This window comes from Pristis pectinata, chromosome 5, assembly GCF_009764475.1.
Source record: "Pristis pectinata isolate sPriPec2 chromosome 5, sPriPec2.1.pri, whole genome shotgun sequence".
Lineage (NCBI taxonomy): Eukaryota > Metazoa > Chordata > Chondrichthyes > Rhinopristiformes > Pristidae > Pristis > Pristis pectinata.
This window is the reverse complement of record NC_067409.1, coordinates 54,882,806-54,910,256: the sequence shown is the minus strand read 5'-3', so window position 1 is coordinate 54,910,256 and position 27,451 is coordinate 54,882,806. Positions and strand designations below refer to the sequence as shown.

At 41.5% G+C, this 27,451-nt stretch overlaps 1 long non-coding RNA gene across 1 annotated transcript in view; it reads right to left on the bottom strand.

Annotated features, from left to right (window-relative positions):
• Positions 1-27,451, bottom strand: part of LOC127571058 (uncharacterized) — a 60,269-nt gene that overhangs the window by 10,837 nt on the left and 21,981 nt on the right. The window contains exon 3 of the long non-coding RNA XR_007956438.1: positions 26,407-26,471. This is a non-coding gene — a long non-coding RNA (uncharacterized LOC127571058). The remainder of the gene's footprint in view (positions 1-26,406; positions 26,472-27,451) is intronic.

Here is a 27,451-nt window from a genome sequence, read left to right as displayed (position 1 = left end):
TTCAGTCAAACCTCCGCCCCAGCAAATATTTCTCAGTAGCTGCTTAAAAATTACTATTGTTTATAATAAAACAGTAAATGCTTAAAACATTCAGTAGCTCAGTAAGCATCTGTGGAGGGAGAAATAAAATGAATATTTTGGGTTGATGTGTTCAAATCCAATTCAGATCAAATTTGAAGCTTTCTTTCTAGCTCTCAATTAAGATGCACACAAGCGAATAAGTCTCATCTTCCCATATCATCAATAAGAAATCAGACATAGGGTCATGTGCTACAACCATTTATTGACTTCAAAATCACAATTTAATGTTAATTGTTAGCTGTACAAGCACTGGGCAAATGTAGTCAAGTTTCCCCTGCAGTTTGAAAAGTTAATAGACAGTTATCTCAATGAATAATAGAGATACTACAGGCATTTCAGTGTGCCAGTCTATATTAATGCTGATGGGCATTGTATGAATTACAGTGGCAATCAGGATCTGAGATTATTACAATTAGTAAGATTTTTATAAATTAAATTACTTTTAACTGACATGTTATGAGGATTAGATTAACATCTGGAAGCAGATGATTATATTTCAGTTTGACTGTTTGGCTAAGTTTAAATCTCTCCAGATGGAAACAACTGAGTGGCTTGGAACAGGTAAGAGACTAGAGACAGAGTCCCATATAGGCCAGTGCAGAGAAGGATGACAAGCTTCCTTCCTTTCAGAACACTAATGAACCAGGTAAATTTGAAAGATAATCCAGTAGCTAGCTTTGGGAGTTGTTTCACAGGAAACCAATGCTGGGTAATGAGTGAGTGGGAAGATTCAAATTAGGACTGCATGGGACTACATTAAGACTGCATGCAGCATCAGAGGAAGATATGTCCTTGTTTACAGAGGAAGGCTTGAGGAGAGCTGACCATGTATACCCTAGAATCTCAGGACTACAAGGACTGATGAAACAAAAACAGAAAATGCTGGAAAGTTCAACAGGTCAGACAGCATCTGTGGAAAAAGAAATAGCTTTAACATTTCAGGACAAAGGTCAATACTAAAGGCATGGATGAGGATTTCAGTAGCAGATGAGCCAGGAGAGGGGTGATGTTCTGGAGAAGATAGATAGGCTTGGTGATGGTATCTCTTTTCAAGACTAAATAAGACAGCAAGGCTATCTTTAGTTTTAGATCGATGCCATGGATAGAATCATGGGTGAGGGACCAGAGTTTGTGCTGAAGACAATGCCTTCTGTCTTCCCAATATTCATTTGGAGTAAATTTCTGCTCAGCCACAGCTGTACGTTGGTAAATTTAGGGACTGTGGAGGAGCCAAAAGAGGTGGTGTTGAGGGAGAGCTAGGTGTTGATAGCTGTCATGTGGAAAATGATGCTGGGTTTTTGGATAATCTTGTCCAATGATGATGAGAGACAGGTGATGATGAGAAATAGGAGGGGCTGTGGATATATCCCCAGGAAACACCAGAGTGGTTATGAGTGAGTGAGATAGAAGCCCTTGCAGGTAATTCTCTGGCTATGACTGGACAGATAAGAATGGAGTTAGGCAAGGATGGTGCCATCCAGCTGGACAATGTTAGGCATTCAAGAATTGGTAATTGGTTTATTATTGTTACATGCACCAAGATACAGTGAGAAACTTTGTTTTGCATGCCTTCCAGATAGATTATTCCATACATCAGTATATCCAGGTAGTATAAACGGAAGAACGATGATAGAATGCAGAATATAGTTTCCAGAGAACATGCAGTCCAGGTTGACAAATAAAGTGCAAGGGCCATAATGAGGTAGATTGAGAGATAAAGAGTTCATCTTTATCGTACAAGAGGTCCATTCAAGAGTCTTATAATAGCAGGATAGAAGCTGTCCTCAAGCTGGGTGGTACCTGTTTTCAAGCTTTTGTATTTTCTGCCCGAATGAATGGGGTGGGAGGGGTCTTTGATTATGTTGGCTGCTTTCCTGAGGCAGTGGGACAGAGTCAAAGGAGGGGAGGCTGATGGATGGTGTGGTCAGCTGTGGAGAAGAAGGAGGCATAGATTATGTTTGTTATTCACATAGGATCTCATTTATGACTGCTTTAGTTTTGGTGCAGACAGGAGCGATTCAGTTGGGAGTTCATGGCCCATTTGCTTAAACTGGGCATGAAGCTGAGACAACAGATTCTGGATCGTTGGAGAGGAAATGGCATTGAGGATGGGCATAGTTTGTGTGGCCAAAAGGGTCTGGATATTTAAAGCAGCCTTAGGTCAAGTGTCTTTTCTACCTTTTCTGATAAACAGCTGATGTACAAAGAGTGATCCAGGTTGGGGCATTGGCTGTTTTGTAGCCTGGCCATTTTAACTTTCTACTCCTTAAACTTTCTGCTAGATGGGTAGGATTATAATCGACCTCCATATTTTTGAGCTACTTTATGTCATAAGATCCATCCTCTAGTCCAGATCATTTTCGTAAGTTGAGTAAAGCAACACTGATACTGCCCTGATACAGACCACCTTTACCTCAAAGATAGTTTGTTGATCACTACTGTCTTTACTGCCTATTTGTCAACCCTGCTTGCATTTTGATACCAAGGCCCAGAACTCTTAAACAAGTAGGGAATTGCTAATGAAACCCCTGAGAGCTGTTCTGAGATTAGGCCTATCATAGAGTTTTGGGGATGTAAGAGTTTCAACAGAAGGTGCTGAATATGTGAGCAGAAGGGAGAATGAGGTTCAATACTGTGAGTGTTGAAAACCAGTGGAAGAGGGGATAATTATGAGTAGTGGAACTGCAGGTGTGAGACAGATGAAGTTGAAGTGGGAGTTGGGATTCTTCCTTCGACAGCTGGTTTGAGGTATTTAGTCATACTTCAGTTCCTTCCATTGTCCACAAAAGTTGCCTTCCCCACTTTGAGCCAGAGGCATTGCCTGGAGGGCTTTCTGCCTCTGGGTATACAGAATCATCCTCCTTTTCAATAACTGGATTGGGGTCTTCAACTCACCATCAGAGAACTTAGGGCCCCAGGGTGCAGATCTTGTAACCATTCCTCTGTTCACACGTCATCCCTCCTGTCTGTAGGAAAAGGCCACCTCTCCTTTGTGCCTATTGGTGCCAGAGGTGCTCTGTTTCCTGCCCCACCATGCACTGCGCTGCTTATTGGCTGCACCCCTGAACATTACAAATAAAAACCAGCATCAATTTTACACTGTCCTTGTACCTGGGTGAACAGGTACATGTGATGTGAGATCCAAACCCTGGATGACCGCTTACAGACAAGGTTGAAGTTTCAGGTCCATGTGTTTGAATTAGCTATAATTAGCCACCAGATTCATACTTTCTTAATAAAATGAATTAATAATGATTGATAAAAGCAAGATATTCAAGCTTACAAAGATTTTAATCTTTGTAGTGATAATTGTAAAATGTAAAGTTTCTATTAATAATTCAGTAAATTCCATTATGTCACCAGCTGATTTATCTCAGTATTGTGTCAGACTGTCACCAAAGTGGAAATGATGTATTAGATTCACAGGGCCATTTTGGCCTCAAGTATTACTTCAGTCATGAATTATTCATGAGACAAGAATGAATATTTAATTCCAAATCCAGACAATAAAATTAAAAGCCAAATTCCCCATTGGTCTTTCTGATTCATCAGTGTATAACCTCCACAACTGCACAGCAACAATTGGCAAGAGAGAGGTAATTCTGGCTGCGATGTGATCACACACTGTTGATAAGTCTGCTATTGTACTGCAATCTAATATTTTTACCTAACACAATTTAACAAACCATCTGTTGTAAAAACAAAAATTTATGCTTGTATGAATACATATTTAAAAATGAAGTGGGAGGTTGGCACCTTCCTCCTCCCCAATGGATTAAGAAATTGATTGGTGTAACATGCAACCTTGTGCAAGGTGAAGGAGCGAAGGGCAGCATGAAAGAGCCCACTGTCCAGGGAGAGAGAGCAGAGCAACACAGTGGTGATTGATAAATTACCTCCAGCAGTAAAGAGCTCCTTGCAATGATCAGTTTTACATTCTCCAAGAAACACCACACATTGCAGTCACCAAGAACAAGACAATGGAGCCAATATTCCTGCATGAGCACCAAATGAGGGCAGTGTTGGTGCAGAGCACCTAAGAACAGTCCTCAAGTGACTGGATTTACTGATCATCCTAATTAGAGTAGAGAGACCAGAGCAGGCATAAAGCACAGCACATAATAAAGGAGTGAGGTCAGGTAGCAGGTAATTTGGATGTATGCCAGGCCTTAATGTATGTAGGTCTTGCAGATTCCTTGTTCACGCTTTCTAAAGTTCCTGGATGAAGGTAAATGAGAATTCTGCTTGCTCTCATTAGTTTAAAGTGTCTAAAGTGTTCATTTTTTGAAAAAGCATCTGACCTAGCACATACATTTCCTTTCCTGACTTCAAAAACACTTGGACAGCATGACAGCAGACAACAAAGTAGCTGAACCCTGGTTCCGACACAAAGGTTCACTGATAATTTCAGAGTGGCATCAAGGAGGAGGTGACTTCTGGCTCTGCCCCAGTTTACCCTGTACCTCACAACCTGTTGCACGAGTCTCGAAAACTCCCTGTATTCAGTTCTTGAAATTTTCTTTCACCACTTCTCATTCTGGCAGCATGAATATGCCCACTGTCCGATGCTCCCAAAGCACCAACCTCTTTACTTGTGGAAAGCTCTTTCCTCACTTACTTGCCCCACTTCTGGTATGAGTTTCCTTAGAGTCATTTTTCAGTATGTTATCTATCTTATTTTCCCATAGGAGGAGCTAGTGTTCTCCATCCAAGGAAACACAGAACACAAAAGACCACCTCACCAGAGGGGAAGTTTGCTTCCTTTCTGAGTTCAGGAATTGATACTTTGAAGTGCAACTCTTGAGGAAGACACTTTCTAAGACACTATCCAATGATGGCATTCACAGAAGCTTCTGAAAATGAAAGCTTGAAAGGAGCATTCCGGCAGTCACCAGAAGGAGGTGCACCGAGTCACTTCACTGAGCTAAGAGATGCATACTAGAATAGAGGGATACTGCAGGTGTAGATGTCACTGGGAAGATGATTCAGGAAGGAGGACCAGTTCTGGGGATGGTGGGACCAGAAAGGTTCAGACAGATTACACCAATAAGATGTTCACTAGTGTTAATGGGCAATGGCCTTTTAGCCAATTTGGCAGGTGTCTGAGTCCCAAGATATAGCAAGGAAATAGAAAAAAGGGTTACCAAATACAGAGAGGGAGATGGCACCAGAACAAGAAATGAGATTGTTCTAGATAGGATCAAAGTAAAGGAGAGTACAAGAAGGTCTAAGATGGTTTTACTGTTTACATACTTAAATACATATAGTGTATTAAATAAGGTGGAATTATGATGAAGTGGTAAAAAGTACAGACCTGGCCAAAACAAAAAGACGGGGCTTGTTACTAAATACTCCCAGATGCAAAGTATTTAGGAAGGATAGGGAAAAGGAGGTAGAGGTGGGAGGGATGGTGGTAGTATTGATTAAGGAGAATACTGCAGTGCAAGAGAGGTAGAATGTCTTGGATGGAATTTATCTGGTTAGAGCTAAAAAACAGCATACATGCAATTACACTACAGTGTCTGTCCCATAAGGCATGAACTAACGGGAAGGATAGAAATTTGCAGAGAAATTGCAAAAATGTGCAACAGGGTAGTGAAAGTGGGAAACTTCAACTTCCCTGAAACAGATTGGGATAGTAATGATTGTGGAATAGTAAAAGGGGGTGAATTTTTGAAGAGTGTTCAGGGCAACTTCCTGGACAGAATATTTTTAACCCAAATGAGGCATAGCGCAGAAACAGGCCCTTTGGTCCCTGGGGCCATCAAGCACCAATTTTTACACTAATCCAACGCAAATTCATTTATTCCCCCTGCATTCCCATCAACCGCCCCGGATTTTACCTCTTATGTACACAGTAGACGCAACTTGCTATGGTGAATTAACCCACCAACCTACAGGCCTTTGGAATGTGGGAGGAAACCAGAGCACCTGGAGAAAAACCAGGGAGTCACAGAGAAAACGTGCAAACTCCACACAGACAAAATTGGACATTAGGATCGAACCCAGATCACTGGAGTTGTGTGGCAGCAGCTCTATCAGCTACACCATTGTGCTACCCCAATAAAGAAGGAAGTTTTGCTGGACTTGATTCTGGGGTTTGGGACAAGTCAACAGGAGTAAGTACCAGTTGGGGAATATTTGCAGATCATATTCATCAGATCAAAAGATTTAATATATCTATGGGAAAAGATATGGACCACTCTAGAGTAAAAAATATTCCCTTGGATAAGGCCAGCATCAATGTGACGAGAACACATCTTACCAAAGGAAATTGCAATCAAGTACTGGAGGGCAAATTGTAACTGAACAATGAATGGCCTCGAGTGGGGAATATGGAGAAGTCTTAGTGCATTCCCAGGAAAAACGATTGAGCAATTGCAACCAGGGTTCTCTGGATGAACAAAGCGATGGAGAGTCAAATAAAGCAGTAAAAAAAGGACAAATGACAGATGCCAGGTTGATAACATGAGAGAATCAGGCTGATCACAGAATGTTCAGAGGACAAGCAAAAAGGGAAATGAGAGAGGCAAAGAAAGAGTATGTAAAAACACGGACCCAAAACGTCGGCTGCCCATTTCCCTCCATAGATGCTGCTCGATCCATTGAGTTCCTCCATTGCTTTTTAATTTACTCCAGATTCCAGCATCTGCAGTCTCTTGTGTCTCCAATCCACTCATGGAAGCAGAGGGCATGGTTGAGTCATTAACTGAGTACTTTACAATGATTTTTACCAAGGAAGAAGATATTGCTGCAGTCTCAGCAAAGGAAGAAGTCATTAAGATACTGCATATTCTAAACAAAATACCAAGGATATATTAGAAAAGCTAGCTGAGAAATCTGATCCAGATGGGATACACCAGAGGTTGCAGGGACAAGTAAGGAAGGAAATTGCAGATGCCCTGACTATAATCTTCCATAGATATGCACATTTATTGTCAAATGGAGTTTATTGTCATGTGCACAAGTACGGTGAGCTACAGGTACGATGAAAAACTTGCTTGCAGCAGCATCACAAGCACGTAGGTACAGACAATGCACAGAATATAAATTATACATACATTATAAAAGAGAGAGAGAAAAAAGTGTGCAAAAACAAGACTTTAGTGCAAAAGAAAAACAATGAGGCGTGAGATAGAGACATTTCCACAATGTGATTGAAGCCAGCAGATCTAGGTACTAGCAGATGAGAGAATATGTTAATACAGGTGACTCCCGAGCTATGGAGGAGGGGTTGCATTCCTAGAAAATGGTCCATATCATGATTTTCCCTAACGTAAACCCGTATCATCTACACAGGCATCAAGAAGCGCGACCTGAAGGAAATAAATTTTGTGTTCACTTACCTTTTTTTCACATAAATTTCCTGAGAGCAAATTTTATTTCATGTCTCAAATTTTTGGGTGGTGATTTGTGAATTTGTAAGGACAAATTTCTGTAACCCGAATGGCTGTAACGCGGAGGTCACCTGTACTGCTGATAAAGGATTAGCACCAATTTTTCCTGAGCTCACTGATTATTTCTCTGACACTATTAAGATGCTAATGCCAGAAATTCATCCCTTTTCTCTGTGCTCAAGCTGCACTGCTTTCTTTCAGCACCGTCCGAGTTACCATAACTGGCCAAAACAATAGAAGCTCTGACGCTCAAGGAGAAGTAAAAGGAAGTCTGTTTAATTAGGCTTGCGCTCTAGGTCTACTGTTGTCATAAAGTCATATCTAAGTGCCCTCTCAATGAGAGGAGCAATTAACTTGACAGAATGAGGTTGAATCCTGTGGTCGTTTTGATATGGTCATGACCTTGAGGCTATGGAGTGATATCTCTGCAAAGTGTGCTTGACAGCACATTCCCACTCTGTCCAGTCTCAGTCACTTCCTCAATCCTAATCTGGACTATCAGTTTTTTGAACTTTTAATATCTGGATTCTTTTTTACACCACTTCTTGATCTTTTTCACTCCCCAGCTTCTCACTCTATAGGTTTTTACCTTCACTTTGCTTTACCTCCTTCTCCTGGTGGGTGGTTGTGAATCACATGACATAAGGAAGGCACAGGGCTGAGAAAGCAAAGAGATGGTGTAACAAATATTTGGCTGGACAAGCAAGAAGTAATGAAAAACTTGGGGAAGGTGACCACTCGGGCAGAAGGCGGGCAGATGTTTGAAATAGGTGAGGAGCTAGGAAAGACAAGCCTGAGAGTTAAGTGGTGGACAAAGAGAACAGTCAATATAAGTGAGTCATGAATCACTCAGGCTAAGGGGCAAGTGAGAAGACAAGGGAACAGGTCAGATGAAAGAAACTTCAGCTGAGGTGATGGGGCGGTTGCCTGGCATAAAATCAAATGGGCAATCAAGGGCCTTCAGAAAATTCAGACAACATAACACAATCCAAACATGTAACCCCTGGCCAACTGCTCCACATTGAACCCAAGAACCTCAATGCAGAGTAAGGTCTTCTCAGGAATGTGCAAAGCTGTGCAGAAATTTCTAATAAATCAGCATATTATGCTGAAGTGATTTTATCTGGTTTCTGTGTTATAGATGTCACTTAGATGGATACATTTTTGGTTTGTTGAAATATTTGTGTAGTGACTGAAAGCAGGACACTTTGAACAAATTGACAGATTTTGTTTACTATTTGGCAGGCCTGATTGATGGCTTTGGAAAATTTGTGAAATCTCAATGATCGCAAATTACTCATTTTTCATTTGTATTCTCCAGCTGAATTCTATTATTTTTAATTACTTCATGCCTATCAGTGTGATATTTGATTAACAACTTAACAGGATCTGACATCATTTTAACCGATCATAAATTTTGATCCAAGGGATCTGTCATGCTTCTGATGCCTGAAGTGTGATATCTCTGAGAATATGTTTCCAGGTATGGCACATGGTATGACAAGCATCATAGGATGCAAAGTCTTTCAATTATGTCACTAGTTTTGATAGTCATTTTAAACATCTGCAATAAGTTGCACCAAAAGTGATCAAACCTACCCTGCATTCACCGGAGAGAGGGCTTGTCATTCAGAATTTCTGATGCCATCTCATTAATTGGACATTTCTGGTAGTTTATCCAATCAGTACTAGTACATCTTCGTGGTATGTGCTGCAAAAACTGGCTTACTGTCAGTTCCAAAGAAGTTGTGTTGTTGGTGTAAAGACTGGTTCAAAGTCACCGTCAACTCACTCAATGAAGCAAAGAGAATGGGCTTGACACTAAATATCTGCAAAGCAGAAGTCCTCTGCCAAGACCCATTGCAGAACACTACCGCCAACAATAAAAGGCCATGATATGACTAGAAATCCCCATTATTTCAGAGGCCACAAAGCTCATACCCTACCAGGTAGCTGTGATTGCTATCCTCCTCTGCTCCTCTGAGCCATGGACTACCTACAGCAAGCACCTCAAAACACTGGAGATAACCACCAACACCGTCTCTGCCAAAAATTCCAAATCCACTGGCTGGATAAGAGAGTCAATACCAGCATTCTCTTCCAGGCCAATACCTCAACATTGAAGCCCTAGTTACATTCATTTGATTCCAATGGACAAGCCACATTGTTCACTTGCCTGACACCAGGATCATGAAATGGATACTCTGTTCTGAGCGCTGTTGAGAAGAGATTATCAGAAGGACAGGGTGAATGATTCAAGGATGTTCTCAAAGCTTCCTTGAAAAAATGTAACACCTCCACCAATTCATGGGACTCCCTGGCCCATGTCCACTCCAGATAGAAAAGGAAAATTCGGGACACATAAAGAACCTCAAATGTCTTCATTGGGGGCATGCAAAAGGCCAGTGAAAATGGCAGAAGGAACGCACCATCTCCCAAACTACCCTTGTATACACTTCTTCAAGCATCCCCTGTCCCACCAATAGCAGAGTCTGCTATTCCCACATTGACCTCATCAACCATCTCAGAACTTTCAGAAGCAGAGATAAAGCAAGTCATCCTTGATCTTGGGGGGACTGTCTAAAAGAAAGAAGTGTTAGAAGTAAGTAACAAACATATTTAAGAACTTAAGAAATTGCAGCTTAATAAGCCATAGGCCCCCTCAAGCCATCTTTTAAAAAATAATTTACCTCTGTGGAACCCTTCTGACTTCAGCTCCTCTTCCAGCTGAAACAACCTGGCTGAAGCATACAATGTTCAAAAATCAGTCTGATGCTGGCAATATTATAGAAACACCAGCAGATGCCATGTGAACACACCTGTTCAGAAGGGGCATCTAAAACCATATCCTAGGTAAGAGAATGTAAACAGAGGGTCAACAATGTGGAGGTTTCGTCTGTCCACGTGCCCTATTTCTGTAACGTTCTGTGACTGAGCACATCCTAAAAGTATTTGGAGAGTTGGGAAAATCATGAACCTTTCAGTCATTACATGATTCCTCTTGTCATCCTCAGAGATGCTGCTTGCTTTCCCTTGGCATTCTCTTCTGCAGGACATGCAGCAATGAGAATGGGAAAATAATCCCTGATCCTATTCTGCCACAGGATTGACTCAGGGCCAATGGAAGGATGCTGGGAACATTTAAAGTCAGGAGTAGAGCTGAACAGTGCCTTCCCCCACCATTTCGTAACCTCAGACCATCCATCTGTGGGTGCTAATTGGAGGATAATCTACCTCAGACTCTGCCATCAGCACTTCAGATCATGCAATGTGTAAATCAATTCCCCACCATCAGCAGTCCCTTGGGGTCGAGGGTGATCTTTTAGACAGGGTGGCTGAGGAGTTTGATCCTTGAGCTGCTGACATTACTGGTGATGATAGAAGGCAGGTCTACACCACAGTTGCCATGAGACCATTGGCTTCTTTCATCTGCCACCAAGGCAAAATGATTTTCCTCAAATATCACAGCTCCTTTTCTGACAAATTTTATCAGGTTGCCTTGTTCTAGGCTACTATCTCACAGGGTGCGATGTCAATGTTGCACATCCTGAGGAAACCTTTAAAGTACTTTTTTTAGGCAGCTTGTTTTCCTTTTCCTCCACTGGTAAATTGAGTGTAGAGCATTTATGATAGTAGGTATGTAACAGACATATGCACAATAGTGCCTGCTCCGCCTCCTTGGATGTTAGATAATGAGAGCTTCAACGATGAAGATGTTGGCCTCTGTGAGGACAGGGCAGTGGTTGCCCAATTTATGCTGAGAATCTTCTGAAGAAAAGGCTGCCACAAGCATTCCAGGATTTTCAAGTGTTGTCTGTAGGTCACCCAAGTCTCACAGCTGTGGAAGACAGTTGGGGTTGTTAGCACTTTGAAAACTAAAGTCTGCTGTCTATTCTGTCATTGTGGTGATTGAGCATCCAGCAAATCAGTCAGCTGAAGTCTTGACGTCTATGTTTGCCCTCTGGGAGAGATGGCTGCCAACGTAGGCAAAGAGAGTACATTTTCCAGTTCCTCACTGTCAATGTTGATCTTCTTTGCTGGGTCTGACGATTGACCAGGAAGAGGCTTGTGGAGAACTTTTGTTTTGCTGATGTTCAGGGTTGGCCACAGGCTGTTGAAAGCTTCAGAGAAGTAGGTAAGAGCTGCTTATTGGTCAATTTTGGAGTGAGCAGTTCCAGACAATCCTCTGCTTGCTGGAGTCCAATTATGCTGCAAAGGCTACTTTAGTTCTAATACAGAAGCAAGAGAAGCTGGAGAGATTGCCATTGGTTTAATGTTGGATACCAATGCCCCATGGCATTAGATTCTGCCCTGAAACCCATGAATGGGGGAGTTGGTTTGATCAGACACAGCTAGGTGAAGTTTAAAGTACTTCTTACGCATTAGGTGACCACATCAGCCATACCTGTTAGGGCTTGTCCACACGCTCCACAGCAGGTTGGAGCTTGGTTGTGTTCTTGCATTGGTACAAGGTGCGTGCTTGTGAAGATGTTTTCTGCCCAAATTTTCTTTGGATTCTTTGGTGTTATATAGAATATTATGGAGCAGCAATGTTCCTGTTCCTCCCTTTCAGTGCTTCAGCTGGTACGTCATGCCATCAGCACTGTTGTTTCCTGCTCATCTGGCCCACAATTCATTGGTTTAATGCTTCCAGTCAGGCTTCCACTTCCATGCTCCACCCTCTGGTGACGTCATCTACCAACGTATAGAGAGATAAGATCTGCCACTTTTGGTACCTGTCCTAAACTCTGCATTTGGTCACCAGTTCCCACATTAGCCTTTGAAGCAGGCTATTTGTCACCTGAGTAGCCAGGTGAATCCTGGGCTGACCATCACAAAGACCATCAATCTCACCAGCCCCTGCACTTCAGTAATCTGTTACTAATATCAGACCCAACATTAATGACTCGCCCTCCTGATCACATTCCCATTCTGCACATTCTGCAAACTTCTGTTCCTTCAACAATTTGTTCCCTACAGCTTGCCCATTATTCTTTCATCTTACACTATAACACTGTTTTGTGGCTGTCTTGGCCCAATGCTCAACAATTCTCCTCTAAATCTCGCACTTTCCTCTCTGTGACCCTCTTTAAAAACCAACTCTAACCAAGGGTGGTGATTTGGGCTGAGCACATGCTTTTAGGATGGAAGAAGCAGAACTAAGGGGAAGAAACAGCCATTACAGTAAGAGCCACGGCGGTGAAGGAGAATCTGTGTGGTGACAGTGGAGGACGTCAATAATTCAAAGAAGAGTTCTTAAATGCTCGGAAATAGGCCACCCACTTGACAAATAAAACAATGTAAGTAGAGAAGCTCTTAGAACTGTATTTGCTATTCATCTTCATTGCTCTACTATGCCTTACAGATCCTGAAGAAATTTAAAACTAAAACAATTTAAAGCATGAAATCTGTTAGACCTCAGCCCAGGAGCTCAATACAATAAAAAAATCCAGAACCTTTCTTCACCAAGTAAATGTTGGCGCCTCGCCAGGACCAAGGAAATACTCAGCGTCAGTTTGACAATGGCAGAGGAAGGAATTTCAGATGAGCATGCTAAGTCTTTGTATCCCAGAATCCCATTAATATTATTATTATTATCATTATTAATGTCACATGTACCCAGGTACAGTGAAAAACTTGTTTTGCTTGCCATCCATACAGATCATTTCATTACAGTAGTGCTTTGAGGTAGTACAAGAGAAAACAATAACAGAATGCAGAATAAAGTATTACAGTTACAGAGAAAGTGTAGTGCAGGCTGACAATGAGGTGCAAGACCATAATGAGTAGTTGAGAGGTCAAGAGTCTATCTTGTCATACTAGGGGACCATTTAATAGTCTTATAATAGCAGTTTAGAAGTTGTCCTTGAGCCTGGTGATACGTGCTTTCAGGCCTTTGTATCTTCTGTCTGATGGAAGAGGGGAGAAGAGAGAATGTCCAGGGTGGGTGGGGTCTTTGGTTAAACTGGCCGCTTTACCGAGGCAGCAAGAAATACAGGCCATGGTCCATGGAGGGGAGGCTGGTTTCCATGATGTCTGAATGACCAAATGACCAAAATGACAAAATAACCAAAAGAATTTGGACATCTTCAAAAAGACTTGCCTGCTTGGTATTAGAAACGTACAGATTATACCTTGAGAGAATATGTAGCCAATTTGTTTGTTTCCAAGTCTTACAGACACTCTGGATCAAACAATAAGAAGGATATTGAAAGCACAGTGACCTTGGCAAAGATTCATGTAGAGACTACTGGAGTTGTTAACAATGTGATTGGCACTTGGTTAAAATTTCATAAGATGCATAAGTCATTGTATCTTTTGACCTTTTTATTTAGCAATTTGTTGTTTTTTTTCTTTTTATTGATCTCAGATTGACACCAATAGTTCACTTATTTTACTGATACCGTCTCATGCGGCCTCTCTGCTCTCAAAATACTGATGATCCCGGGTGAAGTTGCTTCTGATCCTTTCCTCCTGCCAATTGCACTGGTTAAGAAAAACTCTTCAACCTACAATCGTTCTCAGAAACTCCCAAACTTATCAAACATTCAGCTCTCCTTTCACTATGACATTTCTACACCAACCAATGTGGTCAGTCATACCAGCAGCTTTTTCTTGGATGCCCTGAAGTTATCACTCATAAAAATCTTCCCCTCTATCAGGATGAACACTTCCCCCAATACAGCAACTGCCTCTGGCCTCTTTATGGATACAACTGCCTCATTGAGAGGTATAGCTAGAACAAACATAGCAATTTCGGGAGACAAAAGAGACCACAGTTGCTGGAATCTGGAGCAAAAAAACAAACTGCTGGAGGGCTCTGCAAGTCAGGCAGCATCTGTAGAGGGAAATGGACAGCTGATGTTTCAGGTCTAGACCCTTCATCTCAGGGTCTTAACTCAAAATGTCGACTGTCCATTTCCCTCCCCAGATGCTGTCTGACTTACTGTGTCCCTCCAGCAGCTCGTTGTTTGCACAATAATTTAGGGTCTGGCTTACCTCAGCCAAAACTGCTCACTATCCCAGGACCTTTCTGGAATGCAATGATAACCTCTCCTGAACCATTTTCTCAGGAATCCTCAAAGGATCAAGACTTGGTTCCCTTTTATTTCTCATCTATATGCTGTCCCTTAGAAATATCCACCTGAAAACATCCTTTCCACAAATAAGCTAATGATATCTAATTCTATCTCATGTTACTTCTTTCAATTCCATGTCTTTGGTTGATCACCCTCTTATGTTAGATGAGAAAAAAAATTCACCCAATTAAATGGGGGCAATATATTCCCTCAATCCATGAAAGTGGCATCGCAGGTAGACAGGGTGATGAAGAAGGCTTTTGGAATGTTGGTCTTCATCAGTCAGGGCACTAAGTATAGATGTTGGGATGTTATGTTTCAGTTGTACGAGATGTTGGTGAGGCCACATTTGGAATATTGTGTTCAATTTTGGTCACCCTGCTGTAGGAAAGATGCCATTAAGGTGGAAAATGTGCAGAGGAGATTATGAGAATGTATTTCTGGACTCAAGGGACTGAGTTATGGGGAGAGGTTGAGCAGGTTGGGACTTCTTTCACTGGAGTGTAGGAGAATGAGAGGTTATCTCATAGGGGTGTATAAAATTATGAGGGGTGTAGATAGGGTGAATGCACACAGTCTTTTCCCCAGGGTTGGGGAATCAAGAACTAGAGGTTTAAGGTGAGAGGGGAGAGATTTAATAGGAACCTGACAGCCGACTTTTTCACCCAGTGAGTGGTCAGTACATGGAATGCGTTGCCAGAGGAAGTGGTTGATCCAGGTACATTAACAACATTTAAAAGGTACTTGGGACAGGTACATGGATAAGAAAGGTTTAGAGTGATATGGGAAAAACGTGCAATCAATGGGAGTCTTGGTCAGCATGGACCAGTTGGGCTGAAGGGCCTGTTTCCATGCTGTGACTCTATGACTCTAAATGCTGGAAAAACCAATGTCACTTTGCTTGTCACAAACTCCATCTTCTCTCTCTAGCCCTCTCTCTAGTACTGTCTGAAACTAAACTAGCCTTGGTTTCATATTTAACCCTGAGCTGAACTTCCAATGTAATCTCTATACCACCATTTAGACTGACCACCTCTCCTTCCATAATATCACCCACCTCTGCCTCAGTTCATCTGCTGCTAAAATAACCATCCATACCTTCTTATGTCACATCTTGTTTACTTGAATGGTCTTCCTGCCTTGCTTCCCACCTTCCATCCTCCATAAACTTGGCTGCTGTTGTTGTAACTTGCACTGCTCTGTTCGCCCATTAACCTGTGTTCGCTGAACTACATTAGCTCTTAGGCTAGTAACCAAGAAAATTCTTTACCTTCCATATAATCTGTCCACAGCTTCACCCTCTCAATCTCTATAACTTCCTCCAAACCTACAAGATCTTTGTAATCTACTACTTCTAGTATCTTGTACCTTCCTGATTTCTACAGCTCCACCATTAGTGGTCATGCCTTCAGATACCTAAGTGATGAGCTCTGGAAATGCTACCTGCAAAATTCTATGCCTCTCTTTTACATTAAGACATGAAGTCAAGTTGCTATTATTGATCAATGCAACTGAAAGTGTTCCAAGGGTACAATAGTCTGCATTTTACTGTTGCCTCCCCTCCCCCCACCCCATAAGGAACTTATATTCAAGAGAGAGGTTATAGGGCCTGGGGCAGCAGAGAATAGGAGGGCACATGAAAATTATCAATATTTAGATTCACAGATACATGAGGAAGAAAGGAATAGTGGAATATTTTGATTGAGTGAAATAAAATAATTTGGGGGTTAGGGGATTGGGAAGAAGATTCATGTGAAGCACAAGTATTGGCATAGCTCTGCTGGCCTGAATGGCCTGATTCTGAACTATCAAATTTAATGATATCAATTTTGCAATCTGCATACAAGTATTGAGAAGGAATATTGACACCTAATACTCTTTTCATCTGCCATTTACAAGTTAAAGCAGGAAGACAGTTTGAGTGATGGAACAGTTCACATGAACTTGTAAAAAGAAAAATTTGAAAATAATATTTTAAAAATATGCAATTAAAATATGCAAGCTAATAAGACTAGCTCAGTTAAGCAACTTGGTCAGCATGGACAAGTTGGGCTGAAGGGCCTGTTTCCCTGCTGCATAGCTATATGACTCTAACATCATTAATCTTCTTTGCATTTCTCACTTTCAAACAATACAATCGCCACACATGCATGTATTTGCAACTCTCCTGACTTCAGTAATAGACAAATTTCACTCAACAGTTTTTGAAGCATAAGCCTCAAATTGTGAATATTTCACTTATGAGATTCAATTCTTGGCAGCTTGCAGCACCAGCATTAAAACCAGACATTTGCAAATTTAAGAACTTGCTACTTGCAGCTGTAAAGTACTTATTTAACCTGAACATAATTCATGTTGGTTCAACTAAATAATACTCTGAGGACAATATTTTATGATTACAGTATAGTCTAATAATGGGGTGGTTGTTGCCATAAGTGCATATAGGTATCAAGTGCAAGTAATCCATATTACCTGATGCAGAAGCTATCTGTCAAATCCCATAACCAGCAGTGCCCAGTTGCGACACAAAGCCAATAGATGATTTCTTGGCAGGATTTCATTCATTTCTGCCTGGAAAGCCACCAATTATATTTTAACAAATGTTTAGATTCCTTCAAGGTCAGGACATTATTGATAGACAGCAGACTCCTTAGTCCCAAAGACATGTAATTCATGATTAGGGGCAGATTCCTCCACATCTGGTCCATAATCCTTTCTGTGATCCCATTCTTGCCATTCTGTCAATGCACTGGTTTTTGCCTGTGGTCCATCAGGCTAAACTGCTGCTGTTCAGATGAGAGGATGAAGCCAAAGCCAGATCCAGAGCTCCTTGTTCTCCAAGGTCATCTGCAGGCTGCTCCACTGAACGTCGGTGTCCCTCTAAGAACCATGATGCATTCACTGAGGTAGCACCTTGTAAGTGTGGTAGGACAAGCACAAACATATAAATGTAAGATACCAATGCCGGAGTGCACCGTGTAGAGCAGCAAACCAGATCTGCTGAATGGGATCGGTCTGTGCAGCCGGGGAGGATTTGCTATCATAGGAGCTCCGCAAGGTCCACTTCAGTTGCATCTGGCAGCTCACCATGCTGGCTGTCCTGGGCACTGGCTTCTAACAGTTCCCAAGAGTCACGAGGGCAGTTGCAGTTCCTTAAAAAGAGCTAGTGCACCCATGCAGCACAAATGTATAGAGACCAGAAAGAGTGCAAGAAGCCAGAGAATGGAGATAAGGCTCAACTCTTCTCCCCACACCACCTTCCTGCTATCTTGAATCACTGGGGCCCACCTGATGACAAGCCCATGGCCCACTCGCTGCTAGGAATATGACTAGGCACCAGGATTCAAATTGGCCTAGTGCCAGCGAACCGAAACCTAGGGAACAGGTCAGACCAAGCTTCTAGGCCTGAAAGCAGATGTAGGTGCACTGTACTGATGGGCATGAGTCTGTCACGGTGTATCACTGGAGTTCAATGTCAGTGGGCACAGGTCTGTCACTGTGTAACACTGGCATACAGCAGGGTGGGTACAGGTCTTTTGCAGGTGCCAGCTGCAATTTCAATGAGTTAGTACAGGCACAATAGGCTTAAAGATTCTTTGAATTCCCATTGCTGCCATGGGAATTCCCAGCTAGCTTTTAACTCTTGATAGAGATGGATAGGGGTACATGAACCTGAAATAAAGTGGTTATTGAAGGTGGACAGGGAGGAAATCTGTCCAGCTTCTTGACTGAGGAGAGTGGGGTATATTTGCCTTGGATGATGTGGACAGCGAGCTTTTAAAAAAAGTTCCACTTTTATGTATTTTTCTGGATGGCCTGGACAAAAGAAAATGTACTTCTTGTGAGTGGCACTGGTAAAATGTTTTGAGTTTTAAACTTGGACCTTTGTGCTGAAAGGTTGCACGTCACTGTACCAAGGGGATTCACGGAGGTGGTTTAGTTGGCATTGGAAGTGGTCTGATTTGTAAATTTAGTTTGCTGGAAGGTGGATTTAGTGTCAGCAGTTATGGCCACATACCAATCTAGCAGCAACCGTGGTGATCAGCAACAGAGGGAAAGTGTGATGGAATTGCTGAAGAATGGGGAAGTAGTGTTCCAGGCTGGAAGGAACCCTACAGATAGAAAGAAGCTCAAAGTTACCATGACTTTTCACAGGTACATTAGCCTTCACACAACTCTGTTGGGTGCAACATGTTTCAGTGAAGCACAGATGCCTTGAGTACTGTTCTTCACTGTGCACATAGGGTGACTGAGAGTAGATTGAGCCTCCTTTGCCACCTTTTCCTCCTCACTCATCCAGCAGCTTGCCCTGCTCTGCATGCCACCTGCTCATTCTCCATGTCATTTTTGTAGTCTAAGTGGAATGACATCTAAAAGGGAGCAACTGGTTATTGCAGAAACTTCAGGGTCAGGACTAACTTCGTTAACAATCGCAGTACCATTTCCTATAGATCTCAGCAACTTTAATGCAGTTGAGAAGCTCCAGTCCAAGTTGAAATGAAGGTGCATTCAATAGAAATCATTCAGAAATTGCCTAGAAGTATTTAATGATCCCTTGATATAGTGCACATGGTGGAGGGCACTTACTTTACTTTTGTGAAGATCTGTCTCCTACTTTCTCTGTTTCTCTAAAGCATTTACCTCCATTATAAATTTATTCGAAGAAGAGGGAGTGGCGCCAAGATGATGCACTTAAACTATATTTTGCCCAGAGCCTTGGCTAGACAAATAACGAGTTCAGAGACAGGCGAGATCAAATAGTGAGACAATGTAATGTGACTGAAATAACTGAACACAGGACATTATTTCATAGTTTGCAAAGTGAGGTTTAAAGTGATTCATTTTGGTCGGAAGAACAGGAGAGGCAATAAAAACTGTATGGCCAAATACTTATGGAGGTACAAGAAGAGAAAGTTCTGAAGGTCTACAGGCAGAAGTTTCTTAAGGATGCAAAACACCGTGAAAATTAAGTAAATGAAAGGAAGAGATCCTTGGCTTTATAAATAGAAGCATGGAGGAGAGACACTTTTTAAAACACAAGGTAGGTTTGGACTATTGCAACTAGTTTTGGATATAACATCATGGTTGATCATCTATCTTTTTCTTTCACTATCCCTTGATCCCATTAATATACTGCTTTGAGCAAATTCTATCACTGAGCCTCCACAGCTATCCAAGATGGAGAACTCTAAAGATTCACCACCCTGCATGTGAAGAAATTTCTCCTCATCTCAGTCCTAAATGGCTCATCCCTTATTCTGAGTCTGTGACCCCTAGTTCTATAGTCCTCAGACAGGGGAAACATCCTCCCTGCATCCAACTTGTGGACCCTGTAAGGATCTTGTCAGTTTCAATGAGATCTCCTCTCATGCTTTGAAATTGTGCAGAATATATTTCTGTCATTCAACAAACCCAACAAGTCTGGAGGCAATCTGATGAATTTCTATTGCACTCCTTCTGTCACAAATATCTCCTGTTTTATGTAAGTGGATGAAAACTGTACCAAATGCTCCATATGCAGTCTCACCAAGACCCTAGATAATCAAGTCAAGTCAAGTTTATTGCCATGTGCTCAACTACATGTATGCACAGGTGTAATGAAAAACTTACTTGCAGCAAAATCACAGGCATATAGCTTCATACAAGCAGCATCCACAAGAAAAACAAAAATGAAACATAAATTATACACAATTTTTACAAGAACACAATTTAGAATAAAGAAAAACAAGCCCATCTGAGTGCAAAATGATCGAAGTGATCATAGTGTTGCTAAACTGCAGTGATTAGGGTTTTGCCAGTTGGTTCAAGAACTAAATAGTTGAAGGGAAGTAGCTGTTCTAATGGCTTGCTACGCCTACATATTGGCCTTTAGTGACTTGTACACAAGGAAACTTTGATCCCTTTGAACATCAATATTACGCAATCTCACATCATTTAAAAAAATACTCTGCTTTTCTATTTTGTGAACCAAAATGGATCTGTCATCGGTATTGGTTTATTATTGTCACCTGTACCGAGGTACAGTGAAAAACTTGTCTTACAAAACGATCATGTACTTTGGCTCACTCACTCAGCCTGTCAATATCCCCTTGAAGCTTCTTTACATCCTCTTCCGTACACATGATCTCACCTAGTTTTGTATCATCGACGTGGAGGGGATGTTTCCAGTAGTGGGAGAGTCTGGGACCAGAGGACACAGACTCAGAATAGAAGGACGGCCCTTTAGAGCAGAGATGAGGAGAAATTTCTTTAGCCAGAGGGTGGTGAATCTGTGGAATTCATTGCCACTGACAGCTGTGGAGGCCAAGTCATTGGGTATATTTAAAGCAGATGTTGACAGGTCCTTGATTAGTAAGGACATCAAAGGTTATGGGGAGAAGGTAAGAGAATGAGGTTGAGAGGGAAAAATACATCAGCCATGATCGAGTGGCAGAGCAGACTCGAAGGGCTGAATGGCCTAATTCTGCTCCTTTGTGTTATGTCTTATCAGCAAACTTGGTAATATGACGTTAGGTCCCCTCAGCTAAATTTTTTTATCTTTGCTGCTTAGCTGGAGACAAACACCAATCTCTGCTGTACAACACAGGTCACTATCTGTCAACCTGAGAAGGTGCTGTTTATTGCTTTTTATGTGATAACAAAGTCTCAATCCATCCCACTTTATTATCACCATATCTGTGTGCTTCAACTCCTATGTGAGGCTTCATCAGGAGCATTCTAAAATTACAAATACACCACATCCAATGGTTCTCTCTTATTTATTCTACTCATCGCATTTCAAACAATTCTGCCTTTTGCAAGGATGCCTCCAGGAAATAAAGATACTCCAGAATCTAAGATTATTCTCCTTTGAATAGAGAAGGTTAAATGGAGCTCGAGCAAAAGCTTTCAAAATACTGAAAGGTTTGTAAAGATTAAATAAAGCAAAGTAAAGGAATTGGAATTGGTTTATTATTGTCACATGTGCTGAGGTAGAGTGAAAACATTTATTTTGCATGCCATCCATGCAGATCATTTCATCACAACAGTGCATTGAGGTAGTACAAGGGAAAACAATAACAGAATGCTAAATAAAGTGTTACAGTTAGAGAAAGTGCAGTGCAGGTAAACAATAAGGTGCAAGGCCATAATGAGGTAGATTGTGAGGTCAAGAGTCTATCCTTCTAGGGGAACTTCAATAGTCTTATAACAGTGGGATAGAAGCTGTCCTTGAACCTGATAGTATGTGCTTTCAAGCTTTTGTATCTTCTGTCCAATGGAAGGAGGGAGAAGAGAGAAAGTCCGGGGTGGGTGGGGTCTTTGGTTATGTTGGCTGCTTTACCGAGGCAGTGAGAAGTGTAGACAGAGTCCATGGAGGGGAGTCTGGTTTCTGTGATGTGCTGGACTGTGTCCAAAGCTCTCTACAATTTCTTGGGGTTCTGGGCAGAGCAGTTGCCATACCAAGCCGTGAAGCATCCAGATAGGATGCTTTCTATGGTGCATCAATAAAAATTGGTGAGTGCCAAAGGGGACTTGCCAAATTGCTTTAGCCTCCTGAAGAAGTAGAGGCACCGGTGAACTTTCTTGGCTATGGCATCTATGTGGTTGGACCAGGACAGGCTATTGAACTCCTAGGAACTTGAAGCTCTCAACCCTCTCGACTTCATCACCTTTGATGTAAACAGGAGCATGTGCACTGCTCCCCTTCCTGTAGTCAATGACCAGCTCTTTTGTTTTGCTGACATTGAGGGAAAGATTGTTGTCATGACACCATGTTACTAGGATCTCTCTCTCCTTCCTATACTCTGAGTCATTGTTATTTGAGATTTGGTCCACTACAGTGGTATCATCTGCAAACTTGCAGATGAAGTTAGAGCAGAATCTGCCCATGCGGTTGTGAGCGTATAGGGAGTAAAATAGGGGGCTGAGGACACAGCTTTGTCGGGCACCAGTGTTGAGGATAATCGTGGTGGAGATGTTGCTGTCTATGCTTACTGATTGCGGTCTGTTGGCCAGGAAGTCAAGGATCCAGTTGCAGAGGGACGTGTTGAGTCCCAGGTCTAGGAGTTTGGAGATGAGTTTGCTTGGAATTATAATATTGAAGGTGGAGATATAGTCAATAAACAATAGTCTAAAGTCAGTGTCTTTACTGTCCAGATGCTCCAGAGATGAGTGTAGGTCCAGGGAGATGGTATCCGCCATGGACCTGTTTCAGCAGTAGGCAAATTGCAGTGGGTCGAGGTTGCCTGGGAGGCTGGAGATGATGTGTGCCGTGATCAACCTCTCGAAGCACTTCATGGTGGTGGATGTCAGAGTCACCGGGTGGTAGTCATTAAGGTGTGTTACCTTATTTTTCATGGGTGCCAGGATGAAGTAAGGAATAGAGGAGCTATCTTGGGGAGTAAGGTTGATTGAGAAATAAGTATTAGCCAGGTGTCTTGGCTGATACTTATTGCTCAATCAACCTTACTATAAAAGGAGCAGATTGTCTGGATATTAACATTCTGCTTATAGTGGGATTTTGCTATGTTTCCTGCATTACAACTGTGAATTAATTTTTTAAAATATTGATCGGCTGTAAAATGCTTTTAAGATCTCATGGAAGTTGCTTTACAGAAGCACATATTTATTTCTTCTAAGAAGCTGTTATGTGATAAGTAGCATGTCTGGGCAGTGTGATGTAACACATATATCCTGAAACAGATACATAATGAAGACTATAGTGTGTTGCATAGCTGGTGGAAGTTTGGTCTCTGATTCAGAAAATGTATGATTCAAATCCCATTCTAGTGACTTGAGCAGAAGCTGACCAAAACACTGGAGAGAAAGCTGCAACAGGTTAAATAACATGCGTGGAATATGAAAACCACCACAGATTATATGGATCAAATAACCTGCTTCTCTGCTGTATGTGAAGTGTAATTATCTGAACTGCTGTTTGAGAGAGCTCGTGGTGTACAAACTGGCTCTTGCATTTCCTACATTACAACAGAGACTAAACTGTGCGGTGTCTATCCTGAGGGCCGAAAAGGCATTATACTTCCTTTTACTTCTTAGAGAAATTTCACAACTTCATACCTGCTGGTGTTCATCTCAAGAATTTTTGCACCAAATCATACCTCAAAATTAATTGCTTTGAAGTGCAATTACTGTCGTTTTCCAGACTATGTGATTGTTGTTATAGGCCAGATTTCACATCAAACTGCCTATTCCAAATGTATATTTTACCCTAATGCAAGATATGTAAAATTTGTAATAAAAACTCTTAGACAAATGAATTGAGAGCCTGTAATTTCTTTTCCACTTTCCCAGATATTTAAAAATGAATGCATGCTACTGTTGACATCTAGAGTGATTTGTAAATACTTCCTACTTTATGTTACTGAAATTACAACAGGTAACATAACTCAAAAGACTTTAACTGTTGATATTTAACCTGTTGTTATCCCTTGTGAGAGTCTGAGTGGGGCCTTCAAGGCACCATATAATTCCAAGACTTTCTTTATTTTGCTTTAGTTATGTAAGTTGCTATTTACGTTGAGGTTTGTAAAATGGCATGGAGTCTGATCTCATTAAGTACAGCTACTTATGACCTCTCTTGCCTCAAGATAAAACTAATCTTCAGGGGGCTACGAATAGACATTGAATGCTGTATTTATCTGTGCAAAGAGGTTAAAATCTCTTTCAGGTGTGGGTAGACTGTTTCCAGTTTTTTTCTTTTCCAATACATTTGTACCTAGCTTGTCGAGAAACCTAGCTGAGGGTTCGGTCCTAGCTGAGGGCACTCCCACAAAAGTAAAACTGTTAAAGTGATCTGATTGCCGCATGTCTCAGTGAGGAATGAGACACCAAGGCAACATGCAATGGCTATCTGAGAGGGCTGGTGTTGCATGGGCTGGGGAGCATGCTCAGTGATCCCATATGGCACTCAGTGCTGCATCCTGGTCAGCACAGCAAGCGTGAGCCAGTGCTGGGGACGAGCAGTGGATGCCCCGTGTGTTTTCTGTGACTACTGAGCTTTTTCCTAAAGAGGGAGAACATAAATCCAGGTGGCCTGCCAACACTTGGAGCAGCACTGGAAATCCCAACAATGGTCTGCAATCCCAGCCTGCCCAGCACCAGCTCCCAGAGGCAGCCTGCGCACATTTCCTCAGTGGGTCACTCCACACCAAGCCACGCAGTAATGATATTCCCTTTTTATTGCAGTGAGAACAGCAGGTTCCCAGCTCAGCAGTACACAGCCTGAGCAGATGTCCTTTTTAAAATATGCAGGGTACATAACTGTGACTTTTTGGTCTGCTAGAAAGAGCATTCTAACGACTCAGTGCTCTGTAGGGTAGGGCTTAGCAGGTACCAGCATGTATGCATGCATCATATATTCAGCCAAAGGTCTACTCATTTCATCCATTTATTTGAACAGTTTGTACCCATGAACAACATTTGACTTTATAGTGGTGACTGGGGAGTCTGCCCCTTTCAAGTGAAATCACAGTCTCCCAGAAACTCCAGCACAATTATCTGCCTGGTGTTTTCCCTGGATTTTCATGGTCTACCCTTTGAGGTAAAGCAGGATACTAACATAACCCAAAGACCTTTGGCCGCTAGGTTTATGAGAATGCAGATTCTTTTAAATATACAATACTGTGAATTTCTTAATAGCATCAATAATTTAAAATACAATCATTTAAAGATATTCCTGAGTGTACCTTCATCAGGAATATCTATTTATTCATCTGTAGCAGCTCACAATTGCAAGTGCTTACCAGCTATCTCTTCTGTTATACATGAATTTGTATTGTAGCCATCATCTTAAATGATCAGCACATCAAAGCACTATTTGAAACCAAACTTGACAGCCTGATGTACAGGGTGTTGCCTGAAACCTTCTGCTATGCTTAACAAAAGTGGCAGGATCTATTTTAAGTTTACTTACTTTAAATTTTTAAAAAATATGGGGCCTCAAGATGGAAGGAAATTTCAATATGCCTCACTTATATGCATAGACAAGTACATATGCAGACGCTTATGCATCTAGAGAAAACTATTTGTTTGCAAGAACGAATGCATGTACAAGGACATTGCTGTATGCAAATTAATGACAATTTTATTCTTTTTCATGACTACACTGTCCTGTAGCTTCTGATCTTTGTTAGAATTGACTGTTGAGATGTTTTTAGGGCCTCTTTTTAAGAGAATCTAGATCTTGAAACTATGTTGTTCCTGCAAGCCAAACCAGACGCAGGGAACAAAATCTCCACCTGCAGTGTCGCCCTGCGGCACATCCAACATTGGTCCAACAGTCTCTTTAAATAAATCCAGTAAACTCAGGGCATGTGCTGAATATTCCTCAGCAGCTCAGCAGCAAAGGCTTAAGCTCTACCACAATGGTTCTGGCATCCTTAAAAAGGCCCATCTGCTTTTAAAAACAATCTTCAATTCCTGCAGCTCCTTGTCTTTATAAATATGTGGAATTCACTACATGTTAAAGATGTAACAGTGACTGAATTTCTGAAGCCTTTCTGTAAAGAAAAAAAGTACTTAAAATTTTGAAATGTGTCAGTCAAACTTTGAGCTGCACTCAAAAAGAACCTTCTTCATATTGCAGCCCAAAGGCTAAATAATACACAATATGTTTGTAGAACTACCTTTTACCCATGCTGCCTCCTTCAAATCGTGGTTGCAATGACCAACGAAGCAAGGCTTGTGCTGTAGAAGGTCCAGTTTACCACTCCTTTGTTTCTTCTATTATGTACCAAATTGGAAAGGAATATGGTGAGCAAATACACAAGGTTCTTGGTGTACAGACAAGACATGGTACATTTTGCAACAGCTAAAACACTTTAGTCTAAATAAGACACATTTATAATTACCATCAGGAACTTGATTCTTTCCTTCAGTTTGTATGTCTGACCATTGATTTCCTCCCATAACGGCTCTGAAATAAGGGAGTTGAGTTATTACAGTCCTCTGCCTTTTAGTTAAAAACAATCTCCTTTCACCAGCAGAACAAGTTGTTATAAATGAGCTAATGTTTTACACTATATTTTTCAACAACTATGTTAGAGGATTTTTGAAAAGGCTAAACTAAAATGGATTTTGGTTTCAAGGTTTTTAAAACATTCAGTGTATTTAAATTGCAACTGCTCAAGTAATGAGGATCTTCAATCACCATTCCTTTAACAATAAAAAGGGGCTTGGATGGGCACATGAATGAGAGGAAAATAGAGGGATATGGGCATTCTGTAGGTAGGAAGGATTAGCCATGTTGGCACAACATTGTGGGCCAAAGGGCCTGTTCTGTGCTGTACTGTTCTATGTTAATACTTTAACAACAGTTCTTAGCAATACTCACAATTTTGTTTTAAACTTTCATCAAGCTTAATCAAACAGCTTGATCAAACAACCTTGTGGGGATGTGACCACAGAGAAAAATAGTGATGGAACTTTTTCCTGATTCCAGCATTTAGGATGCCCCAAACCAGTTGGTATTTAAGGCTTATTTGTTCAGTGCTTTTTCTTTCCATTTTTTGAACCACACAAAGGTATTTTAAAGCCCATTTACTACCTTTCCATTGACACAAAAGGGCTATTCTCACAGATCCTGCTGCCATTCTGCAAGGGCGCAGATTAATCACCAAATTTCTCAGCAGTATACTTTCTGTTTTTCATTCCTGACCTTTCAAGCTGAAGAAAACATGTTCCAAAGTGAACAAAACATTTGTCCCGCATTTAAGTCACCTTTTCAATCCAAAGGTTCCCCCTAAGTTCCCGTCGCTGCAATCAATTGTTATTGGTTAATAGCAGGAGGAAGGTTTAGATGGTGGGCATGTGCAAATATTACTTTCTTGATTGGTTTGAGCTCCTGCTGGGTTTGTGGATATATGAGCTCGCTAATGAAGTAGACCTGCAGATGGC